The sequence below is a fragment of the Etheostoma spectabile genome, chromosome 24 (assembly GCF_008692095.1).
Source record: "Etheostoma spectabile isolate EspeVRDwgs_2016 chromosome 24, UIUC_Espe_1.0, whole genome shotgun sequence".
NCBI classification, from domain to species: Eukaryota; Metazoa; Chordata; class Actinopteri; order Perciformes; family Percidae; genus Etheostoma; species Etheostoma spectabile.
In genome coordinates, this window is record NC_045756.1 from 1303126 (window position 1) to 1317808 (window position 14683).

The 14683-nt window shown below is 41.7% G+C and overlaps 1 protein-coding gene across 5 annotated transcripts in view; it reads right to left on the minus strand.

Moving 5' to 3' along the window:
- The window catches only part of pou3f3b (POU class 3 homeobox 3b), a 170225-nt gene that overhangs the window by 147567 nt on the left and 7975 nt on the right, over positions 1 to 14683 (minus strand). For 4 of the 5 annotated variants that reach the window (XR_004327904.1, XR_004327902.1, XR_004327903.1 and 1 more), the window contains exons 1-2: positions 11827 to 11899; positions 11489 to 11596 (exon numbers count right to left, since the gene is read on the minus strand). The gene's annotated coding sequence lies outside the window, so the exon portion shown is untranslated. Of the gene's footprint in view, positions 1 to 11488; positions 11597 to 11826; positions 11900 to 14683 lie in introns of those variants that run through there. The other variant, XR_004327901.1, reaches the window with a different exon arrangement.

Genomic DNA, 14683 nt, shown 5'->3' on the forward strand with positions numbered 1-14683 from the left:
CTCCCCCGCTCCTCCACAACACCCAGAGATTAAGACTGACAACATATCAAGTCATTCCAGAACAAGCAGATCTCTCACTCTCATCTCTCTTCCCTGAGCCTCTCGTTTGATAACACTTCTCTCTTACTGCCGCTGTCCACTCACTCCAGCTCTTGGTCTTTCTGTCCCTTCCTTCACCTCACACACGTTGTAATGTGTGCCGAGTCTGACCCCGGTGGCCACCAACCTCTAGGATCAGGAAATCCGTTAGTGGGAGCTAACAGCTTCATCCCTGCCTAGCACTGACACCTCCTGCTGGGCTTCTCCATCTCCAACTCCCCGCCTCGGCTCGCTGCTCTCTGGGCTTCAGGTCCATATTTGTTATCGCTGCAAAACACTCTGGGTATTAGGGGAAGGCCGTCGGCTGCAGGAGACACTGTTGTAATAATAATAATAATAATAATAATAATAGATTTTATTTGTAATGCACTTTACATGGAGCAAATCTCAAAGTGCTACAGTTAAGATCATAAAAGCCGGGTTAAAACAGCAATATAAAATACAAATAGACGTAGTAATTAAAAGTCATAAGTTCTCCTAAAAAGAAGTGTCTTTAGTCCTTTTTTAAAAGTCTCAATAGTTTGAGGTGCCCTCAGATGGTTGGGGGGGGCGTTCCAGATCCGAGGAGTGGCAGAACAGAAAGCCCGATCACCCATGGTGCTGAGCTTGGTCTTGGGGAGAAGGAGGCGGTTTGAGTTTGTTGAACGGAGGGATCGAGTTGTAGTTAGAGGGGTGAGTAGTTCTTTCAGAGAGGGGCTGACATCCAGAATTACAGGGTTGGGCTTTACAGTAGTTATAGGTTGAAGGGATTCTAGTCATCTCAATGTGACTCATCATTCGATCCCACCTGGGTGTTTTAAGTGACTAAGCACAAAACGTGGACGTGTCTGCCTAGGCATGAGTTGGTCGGGCTTGCATTGCATTTGCACATGCAAGCCTTTTACTTTCTATTTAATGTAAATGTGACTATGCAAGCACCGGTCCCATCGACCGTATTATCAACAGAAGAAGCCACCGTGTCTTGAGAAGCTTTTTGCTGTTACTCACTTTACATTGTCGTTGCTAGGTCTTTCTCCTCTCGCTTTCCCCTGACACAGCAGTACTCAAACGCTTAGTTAACCCCGCTCCCTTTGATTGACCTCTCACACACTGAGGTCACACTTAACACACCTGCCATTGCTATCAATGTAGGTTTTCAGTATCTCTTTTCTCTAGACTCACATCCTTTTCTCTGTACAGTGAGATATGAAACATTTCTTTACATGAAAAGCTATAGCTTTCAGGGCTCTTGGTCATCTGGCGCTTTACGGCACGTTGGCTGACAGCAGCTGGTGTTACCCTGGTTACCTTAAAGCCCCACAGCACTCAGATGATTTTTCTACGTTGTCCTGTTGGCAAAGAGAAGAAGATGATCTCTTCGCTAAGACGCCGCTGGGAGGTCAGGAGCATTCAGATGAAGGCGGTGCGAGAGGCGAAGGGGCTGATGGGATCTTTGAAAGTGCCGCATGGACACGACAGGTGGATGGTCACGACGGTGGAGTTGACGAACGGTGCCGTTATCAATCACAGGCTGCTCTATTAATTTCATCAAGGCGCTGTGCCTGCTGACATTAAATGACACTCCAGTTGGTCTGACGGCGTCCCTGAGGTGGCAACACGGCCGGCCGCTGCTTTTGAAATGCAAATCAGGCTTCAACCTTAAACAGAGCCGCCCGGCCAAAATTATCTTTCTGCCTCCGGTGCTTCCCTCCCTCCTTTCTTTTACCTACCTTCCCCCTCTTTCCCTCCTGCCCCTGTTCCTCCACCAAGTTGACCCCTGTGGTACCGGAGATGGAGAGAGCATCTTTAGAAGAAGCGACAGATAAAGGCAAAGGTGGAGGAGGGCGGGAAAGGAAGAGGGGGAGGAGGAAGGGAACGGCAGTGCTGACACCAGCGTTCTGTCCTGATGAAGGGCCAGAGGAGTGCCACTGCCATGCCCAAGGATTAAGACGTCTCAAGGACAAGGAGGGAGGCGGATGGAGCACAGAGGTGACTGGGGGGGGGGGCCTCCACTCCCCAGGATGACCACACACAACCTGCATCTTTTGGTCAGTCTGATTACCCTACACTGAGGAAGGTGATGGTTCTGCTACCTCAGAACAGAGTTAAACTTCAGGCAATTCCTTTCACAATAAAAGCTTCCTGAAATCAGTATGCAATCCAATATGCATGCTGTGGTCCCTTTTGGCCCTCGGTTTAAAAAAAAAATACCACTTCAGAGGAGCTGTGCCATTAGAGCTGTCAATATTGTGAAGCATTAGCGTGGGTCTAGACAAGGAAGGATTGGTAACCAATATGCAAGAAGCTGCCATTGTTCCTGGAAAGGCTTTTTTTTCCTCTTTCTTCTTTATCTGAGCAGAGTGAACACATTCATTTTAATTGAGACATCAGACAAGAGTGAAACAGAGAGTGCTGCCTGGACAGGCGGCAGATACATAACGGAAAGGAAAGAAAAATATTCAGATGGTGACTTAAAAAAAAAGAAAAAAAAAGGCAGAGGGAGAGGAAATATGGGGGTGAAGAAAGGAGGTCCCCGCGGCAACACAAACAAACATATGATAAACACATGAGAGCTATCTCTCTCTTTATCTCGCTGCCTCTTCTCGCCTCCCTTAGTTCTCTCCCATTTTCATTCCTCTGCCTCCTTCCTCCTCTCGTGTGTCTTTAAAGAACAAAGCAACGCTGAGCAAACTCTTTCAGCACACAAATTCTCCACACATCACCCAAGTCTCCAAAATGATATGTTAGCTGTAAACTGCATTTTGTACAGTCGACGCAAATCAAGATCCATATGACTCAGCAAGCGCTACAGTAGCTTTGATTTATCCATTTCAGTGCACTGTAATCACAAATGCTACAATGCACAGATACACTTTCTGAGAATAATGGGTTTTTAAAGACACCTCTTACACTCTAAACTCCTTAAAACATTTATCCTCAAAACAAGTTATCATCTGCCACTGGAGTAACAATATTTTATCCTGTTTCCAGGCAAATACTTTAAAATGTAAAAGTAGTTTTCACACCTACTGGTACTTGTTTGCTCTGGTTTGAATCCGTATATTTCAGTTTATTTCCAAAACATTGCAAGCTACTACAGTTTACATGCTCTGCCACGTCGCAGATTACAAAGCAGCGCCGCCGCTCCCACCACGCGCCAAGTGCTAAGGGGGCACCAAAATTAACCTAATGAAAAATCAGTAGTCATAATAATTATAATGCCGACATTATTCGAGTGTGGAAATATTAGGCACTTTTCAGGCATGTATATCACAAAACAGGCAGAACAAGAGCTGCTCAAAAGAGTAACGATGGTTTTTGATAATATTATGCACGTCTCAATACTAATAATTTAGCTGTTCAACATACTGTGTTTACAAAATAAAGTAAAATTGTGTGACTTTTCTGCTTCTAAATCTTTGCTTTATTGAAGAAGATTGCTTACTTGTATAATTCTGCTTTAAAGTTTGTATTTACGGATGACTATTTCATTTCTACAAAGATTTTGCACATCCCATACTTATGGATAGAGTATGGATATTTTGGCTGTACTGTGTACTTTGCTTACAAAGTCAATGGTTTATTGTTGTTAGGTATAACATTGTGATGCTGATATTGTGTTATTGGTATAAAAAGCTAAACTGGAAAAATCAAACATTTTTGTATCGGTGGGGGGGCATCGCAAAGGAATTATGCTTATGGCACCAAAATGGCTAGCAGCGGAACTGTTACAAAGCACACCCAACTACGGCAGCAGTTTAGCTCAAACTTAACTTGCAGTTGTTGGGTCGGATCGAGGTCAGATCACATTCTCACAACAACAAAAACCAAAACGTACCGAAACGTACCAGAGTTAGTCTGTTTTGGTCCGCTGCAGAGATCGATTGCCGTGTCCACACCTACCCAAACGAACCACACCAAAGGGGGTAAACGCTGGAGGGTTCGATTCAACCGAACTTAACGAGGCAGGTGTGAAAACACCCCCGGACACTAATTAAAAAAGTAATTTTAAAAACCTTTTTTTTCTGGAGACAGGTTGAAATATTCCAGCAGTATGGGCAGTTTTTTTTTCTTCTTTGTTTTGTTCAAAATAAACGTTTTTAGAAATCAATTACAAACAATCAACTTCATAAAAGCAAAATGTAGCAGGGTGTGGGCAAATATAAAAAGTAAAGACTTGAATATGCTTATATCTTAGGGATATGAGTGTGTGTTTTAGAAAGGCTTGAGTGTGCACAAGCTTGCTGTTTGCATGTTTTAAGGCATGCAGATATCTTCTGACTGTTGGTGCACATGTACTGTACCTGTGCACGTATTTGCAAACAGCCCGTAGCTATTTGTGCAAACACTGTGTGTGTGTGTGTGTGTGTGTGTGTGTGTGTGTTCAGGAGCCAGGGGAGGGAGCCATAGAAACGAGGAGCAAAGCCTGGGATGGTATGCACGGGGAGACACCTGGCACAGAAACTTAAGTGCTTCCACCAAGTATCATCAACCCAAGATTAAAAGCGTCGAGGGGGAATAGTGGGAGGAGAGGGATGCAGAGTAAGGAGGAGAGAGGGGGAGGGAGTGATCACGCATATGACAAGATGGGGGAAGAAAGAAAAAAAATCAAGAGGATGAGGAGGAATCTGGGGGTGGAGACGAGAGTAAGTATCTGAAGGCACAGTGTAAAAGGAAAATGCAGTAATACAGTTTGTGGTGTACAGTTAGTAGGACACACACACACAAATGTGTATTGTATATGTTAAACTGTAAATACTTTGTATGTTTTATTATACATATTTTAATGTTTCATCTACCTGCCCAGGGACAGACAGAAATTAGCAATTTTCTACAACCTGGCACAAGACATCTATTCATGTTTTTTGTGCACTATCACTGTTCAAATAAATAAATTACAATTACAACACACACACACACACACACACACACACACACACACACACACACACACACACACACACACACACACACACACACACACACACACACACACACACACACACACACACACACACACTGAGAGGTGCACATACTGGACGTGAATACACATATACACACACACACATGCAATACATAGCATACACTCAGGTATAAACCAGTATTCTTTGCTGCTTGACAGATAATAACAGGGTGTTATTTCCATGACGATTGGTGACATGTGGACTGCACAGGGAGGGGAGGGAGAAGAGTAAACACTACAATATATACAACTGTTCTGGCAGGTAACTGCATATCACTGTTGTCACATACAGTGGAAAGCAAAATATGAAAAAAAAAAACTTTAACATGTATTTAAAACAAAAAAACAAAAAAGTTTCCCAACTGCTGGATGCTTCACCTCACAACATTAAAAACATGACAATTGCCATAATTGAAGTTACAAGGTTTTATTCCATAAATCCGCTGCCTTAAACCGCATAGCCTGATTACCAGACAATCTTTCCTCAGATGCTTCTGTCTAGAGACTAGTCTGTCAAGGGCCTACTGATTACTGTACACAAAGACCAGGCTAATATTCTCTGTCGATGGCAAACAACAGGATGTGTGCACACTGCAATCTATGGTAATGTTCTGCAAGCGTGTACGTGTGCTTTCTGCTCCAACTTGTCCTCAGAAATCTGTTTTGATTGCAGAAAGTAACTGTGTGTACGCCTCTTTAAAAAAGAATGTCTATGTTCTCTCTTCCCCATTCGCTGCCACTCCTGCGTATGGTTATTATTATCGTCATCAGCGGAGAACGCAGAAATCAGGGCCCTGACAAGCAATCTCTTCCCTAACTCAATCTCTCCCACCACTGCAAGAAATATCCCTCGTCACAAGATATTTAATCCAGCCTCGGTGTCCAGCCTTTCTTGGAAACTAGCAAAGAAACCTGCCTACAAAGTGAGGAAATGTCCCTTTTTTTACAATGTTTACATTTTGTATGTTCAAAGAAGTACAAATACAGTATGTTAATACTGATGTGACAATCTGCTTTTTTTCATGATGTATGTATGTGAACATCATTGCACTAAAACTGCCATTTTTGGCAAAACAAATCCTGACAAAATTTAATTTTCGTGGGTAAGAAAAGAAATAAGTAGCTCAATTTTCTCGCTCAATTAAAGAATAATCTGATTTTAGGACTGAACGTGTGACTAAACAGCTTGTTGGGTCGGGCATTTTTTACAGAGCATCTCCCTCTCCCTCCTCTCCCTCCAGCCAGTGCACTTGTGTGCATCCTACAGTCCTGTTGACAAGAGCAGGCTTACAACCGGCACACACAAGCCCCCACTACAGGCTTAATAGTGTTTCAAGTGTTTTCTCCTGGACTCGTGTGGACTCTCCCGACTGAATAACAGACCAACGTCAACGTGAAGGGGCTCGAGGAGACGAGAGGGCCGCCGGTTCGAACCCACAAGCAACCAGCAAGTATTCACATCCTTTCACTCACGTCAAAAGTACTCATACCCCACTGTTAAAATACACTGTTACAAATAAAAACCGTGCATTGAAAATATTTCTTAAGTAAAAGTATGCAAGTGTCATCAAAAACACGTACTTAAAGGATTCCAAGTAAAAGTACTCAATGCAGAAAAATCCTCACATTTTAGAAATTGTAAATGATCCTAACAGTTCTGACAATGAACTGTGCTTAATCTGCTAATCATTTCAGCTGTACATTTCAGGCCATCATATTGTTGAGTAGTTTCATAAACTACATGTGTTTTGTGTGCAAACATCTGAATTTGTAAAAGTAACTAGTAACTAAAGCTGTCAGATGAATGTAGTGGAGTAAAAAGTACAACATTTCTCTCTGAATTGCTGCGGAATAGAATTAGAAAGTGGCATGAAAAGAAAAGAATCAAGTAAAGTACCTCACATTTTTACTTGAGTACAGTACTTGAGTAAATGTACTTAGTTTCATTCCATCACTGCATGCAACCGTCCCGCGGATAATAGCACACAAATTTAAATGTGGCAAATTTAGCAGCGTCTACAAAAGCTGAGATCATCATTACTTTTAGATAGCTATGACGATTGATGATGGTGCTGTTGATGATCAGGAGGAATTCATACGGTGATATAGGAGGAAATTAAATGGCAAATTAGATGACCCTCGGGTCCACAATAACTCCATTCAGAGGCCAGTGAGTCATGATTGCAGGTTCTTCTGTCTGACAGTGAGTCAGGTAGACAGCCTGTCTGTGTCTAGGACATAGGACACGAGGTTTAGTTAAGCTCATACTGCGGTTTAGCACCGATAATCCAACCTACAATTCTTCACTCCTTCTGAACCCAGAGAAAGTATGAAAGATTTAGACTTTCACCTTTGGTCTGTGAGGCCTTGCTCTTTCTTCCTTCTTTTTATTCTCCCTCTTGCAACCATCCCATCGTTCCTCTCCTCTCCATCTCTGTCTGTCTCTTGTTATCCTTCACCCCGTGACTCCAAAGAGGAAAAGATATTGTGATGATTATTTCGGAAGCGTGCTGATACCATCTTTGTGGGGTTTTCTTGCCTCTTCACCTAGGAAGAGGGTTACAAAGCAACGAACAGAAAGCTGCCACGTCTCCCGAAAGCATCCTTACCTTGAAGCCTATGAAACAACCTTAGCTTTACCTCAGCCTTTCAGTATGGATCATTTGATACCAATGGACCAAGACTGTGTAGTATCAGCTGCATAGAGTTCCCACTTGAGGGTTTAACCATTTTGACTAGATGTTTGGAAAAGTTTGGATGTAGTCTTCTCTCATTTGTTTGCTGAAAAGCTACATTGTTTTCTGGTCTGCAGTCGTCCATCATGCTTTGTCAGAGATTCATTACCTCCATGCATGTTTTAAATTGCCTTATCAATAAGAAGCAACATAAGTCTCCATACTAGACCAAGATCCATCACAGCATAGACTGGGACGGGCTCAAAGCCATCACCAGGAGTCATAAGGGCCGGATATCTTTCAAAAATGTTTGATACCGGTATTAACACTTGGACTTCGATAAGGGGTCCTCTTTCCACACCAATTTTATAAAACAACAAATAACTACAAGATCACGGCGCTAATCTTTTATTCATTTTTCAGCTCCTACTACATAAGCTCCATCTCTGTGTAACGTAGAGTTTTTCCTGCGTGTCTCTATGACATGTAATGTTAGACAGCCAATCACAGACATTATTAGATCTTAGTAGATTGGCTCACTGATAAGATTCCCTTCTTAGGTATTCAAATTGGGTATTAAATGAAGAGGCATTTTTTGATACTCTTTTAAAAGCAATTTGGTCAGTGCCTTAAAAGCAGTGAATTCGTTACCCAGCCCTCATCTTCACTCCATGTACCGCCACTTTTTAATCACCCGACAGCTAAAAATTCTCCATGACAATTGAGTAAAATTCTTTCACTGATGAAGACCTTACTATGGGGTTGAAAGCACGTAAGAGAACATTGATTTAAGCAGATTTGTCAAATTTTCACAAGAATAACCCTCTCATGCTCATGTCTTTAAAAGACTGAAAACTCTACAGAAGCCAACTATTTGTTACAACCATCATTAGCATTGTCAATACTTCCTGTGAGCCACCACTACCATCCCATTAAAATACAAAAACATATTAAAATCACTGATTCGTCAAGGACAGTAAATCTGGTGATGCTTGATAAAACTCCAGCCAGTAGTGTTTGGAGTCGACTAAGCTCCTACTTCTTACATTTTCTATGATGCAGTTCTTTTTTTGTATTCTGTACAACAAAAACCTTGAGTCATATCGCTCACACTTCAGGACTGCTAAAATATTACACCGGCTATAGTCATGACTGCTGGACGGGCTAATTACAGTTTGAGCACTGACATTCATTTTAAAAAGTTAAAAGCAGAGGCAGGCAGACAAAGATTTTAAAGGAAATCAGATGAAATATGTAAAATTAATGTAGTCTGTGCAAGTACTTCCTCCCACTACCTACTCTTCCTGATCCTTCTATAGTCTGAACTCATTTGGCAGCCCATGTTGCCCCTCGCCTGGCATCTAACGGCTTTGATGTAGTCGGCAGACGCCAGGCGAGCGCCGTGGTAACCTGTGTTTGAGAAGTCTGTAAGCTGCCCTCTCTACATCCCCTCTCTCTCCTGCCATCCTTTTGTGTCTGTCCGTCTCTCTCTGCCAGTTAATGAGCCATGCAGGCCATCATTCTGTGTAGTCATGTAGAGAGTCAGAGAGAGAGGGGAGGAAAAAAAAAGTGGTGGGGGGGGTGGGGGGTGTGGTGGCTGGAAAGACAGAAAATGGGTGAGACAGTGAGAGAAGAGAGTGGGGACATGATGTTTTCCCTCACCTCCTCCCTAATCAGGCCCTGTCTCTCTACCAAACACCACACGGCAATTAACCTGACAGTACTCCGACTCCCACAATCCCTCTAGGAACACTCAAATCAAGAGCGGAGGGGGGGGGGGGGGATGCCTTAAAACCGGCACAACTTCAAGAAAACAGAGCTGATAGCAGAGATGCAACAACACTGAGGTAAAATCTCAAAACTATAAAGACAGACTAGAGAAGGATAAGGACTCTTGTCCCATCGAGCGTGGCCAGATGTTGTGCGGGAAAGTGGTCATGACTGCGAGCACGAGCAGTCTGTAGTCCCCAGAGGACGCCTTTCGGAATAGTAGGATGATAACAAATACAGTCGAGCTCGCTTGCATGAGCAGCGAGCTAATTGGGATAATTAGTTTGTTACCTCGCTCGTTATAGCATTTTAATGCTGATCAATGATCAGGAGGGGTTGAGCGGGATGCTATATGTATGTTTGTTCATGTGTGCCTCTGCGTCTAGCCACATAATATCCACACGGTTTCATGCATTTAGGCATTTCGATTTTGGGCCGATAACGATTTCCTACATTTTCCAGAGTGCCTTTCAACAACTTCCAGAAAACGGACATGAACGTGTTGCATTTAGCTCGGGGGGGGGGGTTAAATGCGTCGGCGGGTAGAAAGTGATACTGATGTTAAAGGCAAGAGAGAACTTTTTTATTTTCAGTTGTTGCACTTCTGTCAAATATGCAACATGTGTTGTAGCGGAATGTAATTATGGCCAGCTGACGGAGAGATTAGTAACTGCTGCTCCTCTAAGATGGATTAATGCCTTCATGCTTGGGAAATATCAGTGGAAACCGTGGGTTTTGAAAGGTGTCCTCGCTCTTTAAAACTAAGGGAACTTGGATCTAATCCCAATGATATTTTGATAGATGAAAAAATACGGCATTGTAAATGTCTTAAAGGGACAATGTCTGCACAACGCAACGTCAATGGTCTACATGTGGGTAGTTAAGGAGAGAAACATGAAAGGTACAACAGCAAAATGGACGCAGAAATTAGAGCGGCACGATAAGAGGAAAATAGTCTAATGTTCAGAATTACAACAAAGCTATCAGTTCAGTCTAACATAGCTTTACATTTTGCTGTTGTAAAACTATGCGATAACAATATTACTTGCGATAAACAGATATTAAAATGTACTCAGTTCTGCTGCTTTCAGACTTCTGCTAAAACAAAACTTAAAACATAGGAAAGGACATAATTACAACATTTGCAACATATTGCAAAAAGAGATATATATCTTTTAGCAAAATGTTGCAGGCTTTCGCAATGTGTTTATTGCACCGGTTAATTTCACAATGAAGATACAAAAACCATATATTGTGCAGTCCTACCAGAAATGCCAAAATTCACTGTGGTTTTACTAATAATTCAAGTATTTTATGGTGTTTCTTTGAAGTACATCTTGACTGCTGTAGATAGATAGATAGATAGATAGATAGATAGATAGATAGATAGATAGATAGATAGATAGATAGATAGATGAATAATACTGAATAAAAACCAAGCAAACATATATTGTAATCCATTACATACATGAAGAAGTCAACCCCACAAAGTTTTGGTAACAGGAAACACTCCCATTGCCACTCATACATGTGGACCAAAAAAGTTGCATGTGAGCTACAGAGAGGTAAGCCTGTGTCCAGCTGACAAAAGCGAAGACGGGACACCTCTGAAGCTCCCTAAATCTCCCCTCATGAAAAAGCCATTTCATCCGCATCAATAGCCAACTCTCTAGAGCAAAGCACAGCAATAATTCCAGATAAATCATTCCCTCATAGAGCCACTTGATGCGTTCAAACGCACCCGTGACCTTCAGCTCTGCCTCTTTCTACATCATATAGCCTGGGAATATAAAAGCTTATTAGCTCAGAACATTGTTGATACGTTTGTTCGAAAGGCAATGCACTAATGAGGCGTTGCAGGATGCAGGCGGCCACTGACTATCCTTTTGGAGAAATTTTTCTTTTTTCTCCCGGCTGGACGGGCATAATACGCCGCTAATGGCATCTCTTTCACAAATGGGCAAATAAAAAGAGAGATGAAGTACAATACGTATTGCTTTACCATATCAAAGGGAGTGCCATCCACGGCTGTCTGTTGGCATGTTGATGGGTGAGCAGGAAGGTGGACTTCTATAAACACGTGATGGATGTGAGGAGACAGTTGGAGAATCTGCCAAAGAGAAAGAGAGTGATGGGGGAATGCACACAGACCGGGCAGAACAAAAAGAAAGTACAAATAGACATAATGACATTGCATTATAATAAACATAAACATGTTAGTTAAGGAAAAGGCACACATATGACTTTTAGAAACATTTCAGATGAAAGAGTGCATTATTTTTCCAACTATACAGCCTTTTACTGTCTTTGTGCATCTTATTGCCAACACCAGATACTTACACACACACTCATTTGTAGACACGCTTAGCAGCAGCTCCATTGTAGCAGATCATAGTAAATCAACAGTAGCTGTAAAAAGAGAGGAGAGTTACTTCCCAGCCCTAAAATCAGGATTTCTCAGCCTTTTCTGTTTTATGCTAAACATTGTTCCAGAGTCAAGTCTCAAATACAGTGGACACCACACTTCCCATAATACATGGACAAGATATTGTTCTTTTCCTGTCATATGTCACGCTGACTTACATTATCCAAAGTACTGGGGGTACCTTGGTTCCACAAGTTAAAAGGTGCAGTAGGCAAGCCTTACAAAACTAACTTTGTGTCATAATTGCTGTAGGCTGGAGGTCGTGCATAATTGTAGTGCAATTTTGACCTTTTTAGTATCATTCAGATTTAGATGTAACACCAACTTCATGAACATAATGGCAAAAGTATGTAGGATATATTGGAATATCAGAAAAGGATTTTAGGATTTTTTTTTTAGAACAGGAGACATTTTTATTTTACTATTCAATGCATACATGCTTTGTGACAAAACAATGGGGTTATTGAATCTTATGAAAGGATAATATAAATGTTGGAAGTCAGAGAGACTAAATCTCTTCAGATTATGGATCATATACAGTCTGTTTATTAAAATCAGCAACAGATCACATGTAGAGCATTTTGAGAGCTACTCTGTCATAATTAAAACTGGAGACTGTGTACCAGCTGATATATGGGTCTGATAACATTTTATTAAATCGGACCACAGGGGTTAGGTCACTTCCTGTTCAGCCTGATGGCTGCAGGAATCGGCTGGAAGCGGTCCGGCTTTACCGCCGCCTGCTCTCGTCCACTTTACAGGCGAGGCGCAGTTCATCTTGAATGAGCCTAGTGTTACTTGTCCATTCAACGTGAATGTGATGGCCACACTCAAGAAGTGGGAACCTCTTGCACTCACTTTATTTATTTTTTTAAGATTGGTGCATTGGTTCATCTCAGACACACTGTAGATACAGGCAGTTTCTATAGTTTCACATACATATGCTTTATTTAGTTGATGGTACCAGGCTATCTTTTGCAGCGCACACATTTAGTTAATTTGGGATTATCTGTTTCTTTCTTGTAAACTTTAATACGTTCCAGCGCACCAATGCTGACGGTTCCATGCGGTCTGATGGGCAAAAGGTTGGCACCTGGAGCAAGAGCTGCTTTACAGGGCCGAAGCCAAATTGGACACTTCCACTACTCGTCATGTGATGGAGGAGCGTCCTATTTTTTTTTTGGTTTATGTTTAACATAAATTGACGTTTTTGGGATTGAGGGTTTTGTTTTTGATTTTACTTTTATTTTTTAGAAATGTTTTATTGTAAGTTTCCAGTGTGTGTCAAAACCTGGGCCACGTTCAGCCCCGGCAAAACGGAGCAGCACAATTTCTTTTCTTTTTTTTATTAAATGGGAGGCGTTAAACACACAATTATATGAGCAAGTGCCCTGCCTTTCGATTACCACGGGTTTACAGAAACATCTCTGCTAATTGTCTCAGAGCCGTTGCACACCGTTTTCACAACGTTCCAAGGAAACATGAAGTTCAACACGGAAACCGTGCCCCCGGTCTGATCAACCAAAATTAATGTCCCCTTTGTTTCTTCTTTGTTAGTAGGGTTTCTGCGAGTTTTACCAATTCAAATTTAAGACTTTTAAGACCTTTTTAAGACCTTTATGAATGAAACTTAAGACCTATCTCACGACAAACGGAAGTCCTTGCAAAGTAAATAAATGTATTCAAATTTTACAAAAGTGACAGGGACTAATAATAATCTGTACACATACAGCGAATTAACAATGAGCGAAAGAAAGACGTACAACACCACAAAATTTAAAAAAAACATTTGAATGAGCATTAGAGGCAGCGTTACATGGATGTAGGAAAATTAAGACTTATTAAAAATGATTTAAGAACACAGATACACAGATAGAACACATTACTAACGCGGGAAACCCTGGTCAGGTCAGCTGTACGTTGGGTTTGTTGCATTAAGAGCTCTATTTACTTTCTGTTTATTGACCACTTTCATGAGCTTAAAACTTTAAATGCTTTTTTTTGTGACTGCTCATGCCTTACTGCCTCACAGTAAACAAAGCAAAAATAATACATACCACAGCATGACAAAGTGAAGACTGATCCGAGAAGTGTTACCACAGCACCCACACTACCTGTATGATTATCAGATTCAGATTTCAGATGCAACTACTCTTCATGTGCCTATACTGCCAAGTGCTAGTGGAGGTCAGTCAGCTCAGTGTGTACCTGTCGCTCAATCCAGTGCTGGCCAAAGATGTGTCTTTTCTATTGATACTGCCTCCAGGAAATAGCCATGTGTGCGTAATTTAAAGACCTGTACAGCTCTCACTTTCTCCCACCTACTTCTTTTGCTTTTATATGTTACCAAACTAAACCACCAACCAGATGGAAGCATTACAACACCCTGCATACTACCCTGCATATCTTGATCATGTACAGGCTAAGCTATAGAAGTAGGCGCCATAAACTCCATGTACATTTGGAGTTAGTTCTTTCCAAGCCATTGTTTCTGACTGCTAAAAAAAGAACAAAAAGGGACTTTTGAGATACAATCCAAATATCCAAATAGGGATAGAGCAAAGCTTCAACACAGTGTTTTTTGTGTATTGTCACGGCACAGGTAGTTCTGGTAAAGTAATTTGTTGTTACGTCTAGGGATATGCAGATGCTGCCATAAGATGTCCTGAGTTGCAGTTTTCTGTAATGGAGCACACGTCGTCAACCTAAGTGCGATATGCTAATCAACACTTTACCTACTCGACAGAACAGAGGGGGGGGGGGGGGGGGGGG